The sequence below is a fragment of the Gymnogyps californianus genome, chromosome Z (genome assembly GCF_018139145.2).
Source record: "Gymnogyps californianus isolate 813 chromosome Z, ASM1813914v2, whole genome shotgun sequence".
Classification (NCBI taxonomy): domain Eukaryota; kingdom Metazoa; phylum Chordata; class Aves; order Accipitriformes; family Cathartidae; genus Gymnogyps; species Gymnogyps californianus.
This window is the reverse complement of record NC_059500.1, coordinates 52,912,771-52,921,741: the sequence shown is the minus strand read 5'-3', so window position 1 is coordinate 52,921,741 and position 8,971 is coordinate 52,912,771. Positions and strand designations below refer to the sequence as shown.

The window sequence follows — 8,971 nt, the reverse complement described above, 5'->3', positions numbered from 1 at the left end:
GATGCTGATGTTTGCTTCAGTCAACTGGCTCAGTCATTTTAGTTTGGAAGCCAAACAGCTAGAGTGCAAACCTGGAAAATCCTTTTTCCTAATTGGTGCGCTGTTTATATCATGAGTAATAACTTCTGTGGCTTGGCTGGAAGAAATTAAGAAGGCAATAAAAATGTCAAACAAAGTTGTAATGAATTTAGAAATAATCAGTCATAATTTAGAGTTCATCATCCCAAAGCATTATTTCATTTGATAGGTTTAGGTCATTATAAAGAATGTGCTCCTTCTTGCATCTGAAACTACATAAAAAGGGACAGTAGTTTACAGCTGCTATATACTTGATAAGATATTAAAATTTTGCAGCACAGCAGAAGATGAGCAGGGGGGGTGAGGGAATATCCATCTGAAGGTTGTATTTCCCCTGGGCTTTTGTGATCTCTGTTCTAAGTAGGCATGAGTCTCAGGCTTTCTTCTCCCCCCCCCCCCCCCCCCTTTTTTTTTTTCCTTTTATAGCTTGCTTTATGTGTCTGTGTGTGCTTTGTACATAATTAACTTGGACAATATTATGGAAGAGACAGTTAATTGATTTTTAAACTTCAGTTCACATAGACGTCTGTGTAAGATGCTTCCCAGGAAAGGGATGCTTTATGTATCTTTTCACAGGTATCTCTCACCTATGTTTTCTTTTCCAAACAGCTAACAGACCAGTAACCTGTCTGCTAAATACACCTCCTTGGAAAATCCTTCACATTTTGCTAAGATAACACTTACTACAAGAATAAAGCTTCCAGAAGTCAACCCTTCCCTTCTTTCCCTTTCCCTTTTTTCCCTTCTTTTTCCTCTCTCTTCCCCACCAAAGGAAAAGGGGAATAACCTTTTCCCCTTCCCTTCCCTTCCCTTCCCTTCCCTTCCCTTCCCTTCCCTTCCCTTCCCCAATTCTTTATCTTTGTTAATCCTGAACAGGCTGTGAGTATGTTCAGTAGTCACAGGTTTTAAATATTGCAGTCAAACAGAACAAAACAAACTCTTCTGACCCAGCAGGAAGCATGCTTTTCAGCTAATCATTTATTGTGAATGTCATTCAGGTGCTTCCATTAATGTGTAACTGCCAAGTGCACATATTCTGTCACAATTACACAGGGTAATAGTGTCAGGAAAGATTATTAGGTTTCTTTCAGTTTAAAATTCTCAGGGTTATGTTTTCTAAGTATTTTGTAACTTTAGAGTTGAAGTGTATATTTGAAATTAATTGGATTTTCCCTGCTGGAAAATAATGATTTACTCTCTATTTTTCAGTCACCTTATGTCCATGAATTTTCTTTTTGTTTTTTTTTCCCTTGATGATTCTTTCCCTTTAGCTTTCTATCAGTGTCTCTTTAGGAAGCCTGTGAACTGATGTGAACTGTTGTTTTATGAAGACTTCATGTAGATACTGAATGAAAGTCTTCAAAAATCCTTATCTTTAAACCACGTGCAGAATCCCAAGAGCAGGTTATGATCCTGTTACGTTCTGCAGGGTGAACCTCCAGAGACTCTTGGAAGAGTCTCTTCCTTTATTAAGGCTTTTGGGCCAGTTCCCACATGGGCAATCTGGTCGACTCCTTGAGCTCACTTCAAGGGCTAGTTATGAACTTGGGAAAGATTTATTTAAGTTTTGCTTTTGCAATCAAAGTTCTGATTGTCCAGCATAATAAAATACAAGTGAACCTGTGGAAAAGTATTCTCTTGCACCGTTATCAGGTGCTGAAAAGATACCTGGTTCTTCCTCCATAAAAAAAAGCCCACAATTGATTTTAGCAGTAGCCACAGACGGTCTTGGGTAAGCCCAGAGCTTGCACTTCTACCAATCACGTAATTGGAGGGTTTTCACCACAGGGATCCTAGGAAATCTTTTCTAAGGATTAGGTGCCTGACTGTAACATCATTGCTTAAATCTGTAATTTATTTAGTTTGTCCTCAGCCCAGTTATGAAGCACATTTTCTTTCAGAAGCTGGTCCAATATTTTCCTGTGGCTTACTGAAGCTTAACTGCTGGCACCATTAAAAAGTGTAATCATTTTTCCCCTGTCAATGACAGCAATTTTACTTTTATGATCTTCCTAAATCCTGTCTCTAAACTTTAAGTAAGTCCAGGATGATGTTCTGAAATATGGAAAAAGCAAACCATGTCATTCTCACCTGTGGTTTTCCATTGGCTTCCTCTGCTTATCTGAACCTATTTTTAAATCACCTACCCTGTCTTATCTTTACCCCATGCAAGCCGCTACAACCACCTGTTTATTTTCTCCTTGAAGGTCAATCAATTATTTTTCCTGCCAGGCAACGAATCTGTGCTAGTAGGGGCATTTTTTGCGTAAGTCTACTGGGCTAAGGAAGCTCAGTAAAATACAGACCAGGCTTAACTCAATTGGTTTCAAATGCCGTCACAAATGCCTTCTCCGAGCATCTTCCCTGACGTTCTGAAAATGGTTTTTTTTTTCTGACACACCATCATCTTTTTGTCCATCTGCATAGATGTTCCTGGTAAATGTAGGCTGATGTGCTCATCTGTCAGTTTTCAACTTTTTTTTATGTCACCATATCTTCTGAGGCTTCTTGGCACCTTCCTCTTCCTTGTTACTTCCCTTCATACACCTGTGTCCCAGTCTTTGCTGAGCCTCGTAGATGTCACCTGCTTCCAATTTAGTGGAAAAGACCAAAAGGATTCCCTTCTCTACCACCCAGATGGGCTCCAAACTTGATATGCCCCAGATTCTATCAGATACTGCAAATAAATGTTGGGGAGCCTTTAGTTTAAAAAACAAAGGTAACAACACCAAATTCAAGCAAATTTATTGAACAAACTTTCCTTGGAGTTTCTGTTGTGGCCACTCAAGGCAGATGTTTTCAAATCTTGGGGATCAAGAAGTCCCAAGGCATCAGCTACTACTGGTATGTACAAACAGAAGGCAACCTTCTCCTAGAAGTGTGCTTCAGGTAGAAGGAAGATAGAAGATTATTAGTGGGAAAGAGGACACACAGAAAATTCACAGTTTTATTATAAAAAGATCATGTAAACTTGAGTTCAAGGCTCCTGTTTTATGCAGTGTTGAGACTTAAATTTAATCTGAAAAGTGATGAATAGCTGCAAATCTCGTGTATTGGTTAGGTTACAAATCCCACAAGAACTGAGGAAAACAGCCTTCACAGAGCACCGTTACGCTATCGAGAATCTCCTCTAGATATATCTTTTAAATTTACTTTCTTCTTTAGCTTATGACTGACAGTGTCCCTTATTTAACAGGGACATTATCTATCAAAGTAACATTATTTATTAGGAAGCTGATGAATCAACGCCAGAGATTTGCACTTAGGTAAGTACTCACTGAACTCAGTAAAAAATGTAACAGATGAGGGCCTCTATTAATACTTCCTATTATTTAAGGAATATATGTATCATTTCATTTCACTCTGAACAAATTTCAGAAAACTATATAATGCAAGTTAAAAAGAAATTTTGTCACTGGGTATTGTAAGTTAACATTGTCTGTATAGCAAAGTAATGAAATACTTGAAAATAATGTTTGGCAAAAATTATTGTTCTTTAATATAAACAGGTTTTCCTAATATTCTAAAAAAAATATATGTGGGGCTCCAGTTACCCTCAGCTTGATAAAGGATAAATTTTGGTAGTAAACTCTAGTTAAGCTGACCTAACCAGAGAAATGAGTAATGTTTAAAATGCGTCAAAGAGGCTTTTAACTCACATTTAAGAGACAGTTATTGTGAGAAATTATAAGTTAATTAAATATTGATTATTACAAGAGTTTCTCTTTGATTTAAAAGGTAAAGCTGTAAGATAAACCTTGTTACTTTATTATTTAAAATTACAGTGGTAATAAATGTGCAATTACACTTTATTGTTATTAAATAGGATTTATCTCATTATTCAGTTCTAATTGGTATTAAACATTAAACAAGTTAGATATTGTTGTTAAGCATTGGAAAAACTGTTCTGAATATCTAATATAGCTAGCAACAGTAATCATCCTGGACATTCAGAACATTTCTTTCAAGTTTGATGATGGTGGGATGTTTATTACCAACTGATTAATTACATCATATTAACAACCCTAACCTATTTTAATCTCACAGGCATGACAAATTGATTTATCTTCAATATTCCAACTGAATCTTGAAGTCAAAAGTTTTTTTTCCTAACTATCAATCAATAGTAAATTATTATGTAGCAAGTAGAAATATTTACTTTTCAGTGCTGTGAGTTAGTTTTTAGAGCCAAGGAGTGAACTGGTAGATTTCCTACCATTCCTTCGCCTGCTGAACAGGAGAAACATTTTTTAAGCTATAGATTAAGCTACTGGATATTTTTGACACTTTTTATTTTGGTGGAGAGTCTATTATATATTTATAATGAAAGATGATAGAAAACTTATGGTTTCCTTAAGTATCTCTTGAAGCAATGTTCCACATCTTTGATTGTGCTATATACCTATACCACTTATTTTCCTATCTGGATCCATTTGCCATAATAAATTCCAGAGGTAGTTTAAGGTACTAAACTACATTTTTCCACTGGTAAAATGGGGAAATCAAGGTACAGAGAAATATGGAATCTCAAGATGTTATTAATTTTAGCAAGAAAAAGAGAATGAGAACGTGGAACTACAGACTCTGGATTAATTAGGTTACCCTTCCTCTCGTTCTTAAAAAACAAACACAAAAGAAACAAGAGGCAGACAGAAGAAACTTAACTAAATGCAGTTTCCCTAAGCAAGAAACTGCATGTAAGGATATAGTTGTATTTGCTCATAAATCACGTGACTGAAAGCTGTGTGAGAGCAGAGTTGGCTAGTTTGCTATGAAATCTGAAGATAATTAGTCTTACATGTTACCAGTCATTTCTACTGTCAAGGGCATGGGAAGCAGAGAGAAGACATTGAGAGGGGCATGTAGAAAGAGGCAAATGTTTGCTTCAGACTCTGTAAAAAACCATGCTGGACATTTCTCAAAAATAACATTGGGTTTTTTGAAGTTTCAGGTACAGAAATGACAAATGTCAGATTCAGTGCAATATTCCAATACCTGTTTCAGGCCCATCAGAATCAAGAAGGGCCAAACAAAATAATGTAGTGTCCTGGTTTTGGCTGGGATAGGGTTAATTTTCTTCTTAGTAGCTGGTACAGTGTGTTTTGGATTTACTGTGAGAATACTGTTGATAACACACTGATGTTTTAGTTGCTGCTAAGTAGCGCTTATCCTAAGTTAAGGATTTTTCAGTTTCCCATGCTCTGCCAGCAAGCAGGTGTGCAAGAAGCTGGGAGGGAGCATAGCCAGGGCAGCTGACCCCAACTAGTCAAAGGGGTATTCCATACCATGGAACGTCATGCCCAGTATATAAACAGGGGGGGATGGGCTGGGAGGGGCAGATCGCTGCTCGGGCATCAGTCAGCGGGTGGTGAGCAATTGCATTGTGTATCGCTGTGGGTTTTTTCTTTTTTTTTTCCCCTCTTTTTTTTTTTTGTTATATTCCTTTTCATTACTATTGTTATTGTTATTATATTTTACTATAGTTACTAAACCGTTCTTGTCTCAACCCATGAGTTTTACCTTTTTTTACGATTCTCATCCCCATCCCACTGGGGGTGGGGCGGAGAGTGAGGGAGCAGCTGTGTGGTGCTTAGCTGCTGGCTGGGGTTAAACCACAACATATGGGAAAGGTGTGATGGAAAGGATGATTTTCAGCATCTGGAAGAGGTTCAGACTTTCTTCTCTTTTTTAGGGGAGGAAAGATGAGATCAGAGTTTATTTTAGCCAGAATTACTTTGACCTAATCAGAGCCAAGAGACAAGGCAACACTGGCCTGATTTTGCAACTTCAATGTTTCTCATGAAGGACCTGCAGAGAATAGTTATCAGTAGGTGGGTAGGCTATACGATATGACGGATGAAGAAAATAGTGTGAAGTGCCCCTTCTTCTCAGAGAGTAAGCAGAAATGTCAAGGAAAAGCCCCCCAAGCCCCCAGATCAGAACAGGAGTGGAACCACCTTTGCATCTTGTTGGAGAAAGGATCCTGCTGTGCTGCCTGTGGGGTGTCCCTGCATGCAGGTGAACAGGCAGTGTGCCCAGCCAGCTCCTCCAGGCTGGCTCAGCGGGATTGACGGATTTTGCTCATTTTCACAAAAGGAACGCGAAACGCAACAAGACGGTAGACAAACTTTCTTCATGGTCCGCCCCCTCTAGGAGTTGTTCTCGAGGACCAGCCATGTTGCAGCCCTACAACTCTGGCCATGCAGAGGTCTCTTGCACACCCCCAGGAGCAGAGGCGGACTTATCCATGCAGGCACACTCCTGGTCACCCTCCACTGCTTCAGCAAAACACGGCCCAGCTGTTGAGAGCACAGCTGGATTTCCTTTCAACAGTGCTGTTGCTGCTGCCATCGTTCACAAAGGCTGGAAGCCTGGTAAAAAAATGTGGCTGTAGGTTGCTCTTACACAGATGCTTTCACATCCTGGGGCCAGCTGGCAGCCTGCAGGGCACTGCTGTCCTCAGCGGTGTCTAACTGTGGAAAAAAAAAGTGCAGGTTAGAAGAGAGGAGCTGTCCTTGTCCAGTCAAGCCTATGAACGCACAGATGCTGGTGGACATCCATGTATTATTCCTTTGTGTAGGAGCATGTCAGAGTCCATGACTCTGCTAGAGTAAGTGGTACATAAACATACATAGATGTGTATATATATTCACATAAAAAGCAGATACATAGCCCTGAGGGGTGTGATCAGCCACTGGGTTTATCAAGAAGAGCTTGTACCTTAGTTTGTGCATCAGCAAAGCACTTTTCAAGTATGGACTTTTCATGTTGGCATTCTAAATACTCCTTTTCAAAGCACATTAATCTCTGTAAGCTTTTTCTTTATTAATATGCTGTAAGCTTCAAAGTATTGTTTCCTCCCAACATAGCCTCAAATACTAAGGAGGCACTTGTCCTTGCCTAATCACATCTCCAAGTAAGCAAATATTGGCAAAAAATCATAAACCTGATTGTTCCCTACAATCAAATGATGTTGAATTTGGTGGCCATTCTCACCATTTATAAATATGAATCACAAATATATGTTGCCTCATGGCATCATAAATTGACTTTCTCCTAAAAAACCCCAGTCAAATGCTCTAATTCAGCTCTCAGATGGAGAGCTGTTAAAATTAACAACAGACCAAAGATGAGCTTTGGAAGGTTTTTTTAATTACATCAGAGTTGTCCCAAAAAGCTTACATCAGAAGAAAGGTCAGAGACTTTCTTTACTAGTTTATATATACAGCTGCAAGTAGAATTACCTATGTACGTCCAGTGTTCCTCAGGAAAAGTATGAATAATCTTCAAGGCTAAGAGCAATGAAGCAGGGGAAATAGCACTGCACAAAGAAAACAAACAGCATTTACTGATGCAGATGGAATTTTAATAATTGGGGAAGTTAATAGATGTTGTTTGGTGTCATTCCAACCAGGATTTTTGTAGACTTGTCCCAACTGGAATTCTCTGCAGCTTGCATCACCAGGCGAAAATTGCACAGCTCATTGTTCCCAGCTCTCCCATTTTCCAGCCTCAGAAATTCAAAGACTTTGTGTTTGAATTCACAACAGCAACCCAGAAACAGCATTGCCAAGCAAGACAACCAGTTAAACAACTGTGAATATGTTGATTTCAAGACTCCATCAGTTTTTCACCATCGTAATTCAATGTCTTTGATGTTACTAATTCTTGTCTACTCCAAGGTTACTAAGATGTACTGAAACCTTACTAAAAGACATGCACCATGAATACCAATGAATAACACGTGCTGTACAGTGGACTTTAACAGAATTAAACCACACCTATTATTTGCCTTACTACTCATGATATTCACTGGTCAGCCCTGATGTTTACATGGACAGCACTTTGTACTGTCTTGCATGACACTGAATCCAGCTCTCATTGTGGCTGGGGCTTTAGTGCTCATCCTTCATTTAGTAAGGCCATGCGTAAGACTAGAACACTCATGACTCATATTGTATGCATCTCTGAGTGTATTCTTGAAAGTTGTTTTGCTTTTTTGGGAGTTCTTACATGTTTGTTTTTAACATGCACTTTTTGTTGTGCATCCTATCGTCATGTTTTTTCTTCTCCAGCTAAGATTCTGAAAGGAAGGATGAGTTCAGCAAGCAAAAATATTCGTGCCAATGACAGAGTGGAGAGCATCCTGCGCAAACTAACAGTACAGGACTTAATCTGTGAAGGTGCTGAATGTCTTCAGACAGGATCAATAAAACACATCAAACTCTATACAACTTGGAGTGTATAAACAGTCAGCATGATTTCAAACTAACTACCTAAAATACCGTAACTTGAACATATCAGAGTTTTACACTACCTGGGCCGAACAGGTCAGCCTCTTTAACCACTGAGCTATAGTGTCAAGAGAGAATTGGAAACCACATCTAGGCTGGCTGTGAGACTTTCTGCTGTTTGAGTTTGTTCACAGAGATATGAAGTACTTATCACTCTTAAGGATTAGGTTCTGGCAATAGAAATAGCTATTGGCTATTGGAAATATGATGTTGCAATACCAACACTTTCACTGGCATAAAAAATGAGACAGGTGACAAAAATGATAACTTAGGCAAAACCTGAAGACTAAGGGTATCAGAAGGAAAGAATTCCCCTTAAGACACAGTTAGGGATAAATTGCAGTTAGATACAGAAATGCTTTTCCAAATAAAATTCAAGGAGTTTTCTATGTATATACCTGAGGGAAAAAGTTGGCCTTTGTAAAGCCATGTTTGGGAACATGTAGAGAGATTCTCCTGAAAAATGAAAATATCTCATTTCTGGAAAATGCTGTAGCTTTGTGGGAATTTAAAAGTAAATTGTCATTGCAATACTACTCTCCCTTGTTGCAAAGCTTTTAAAAGACAGCAGTCCAGGAGACAGTTTAGGGTAGAAAATG

The 8,971-nt window shown here is 38.7% G+C and overlaps 1 long non-coding RNA gene across 3 annotated transcripts; it reads left to right on the top strand.

The window, feature by feature from the left end:
• The first annotated feature begins 2,797 nt into the window (after positions 1-2,797).
• On the top strand, positions 2,798-8,472 carry LOC127027650 (uncharacterized). 3 transcript variants are annotated; one of them, XR_007767819.1, is made up of 3 exons: positions 2,798-2,922; positions 3,275-3,344; positions 8,154-8,472. It is a non-coding gene; the product is annotated as an uncharacterized LOC127027650 (long non-coding RNA). The 3 variants fall into 3 exon arrangements; XR_007767818.1 differs by lacking the exon at positions 8,154-8,472 and adding an exon at positions 6,232-7,211; XR_007767820.1 differs by lacking the exon at positions 8,154-8,472 and adding an exon at positions 5,771-5,833.
• The last annotated feature ends 499 nt before the right edge of the window (positions 8,473-8,971 follow it).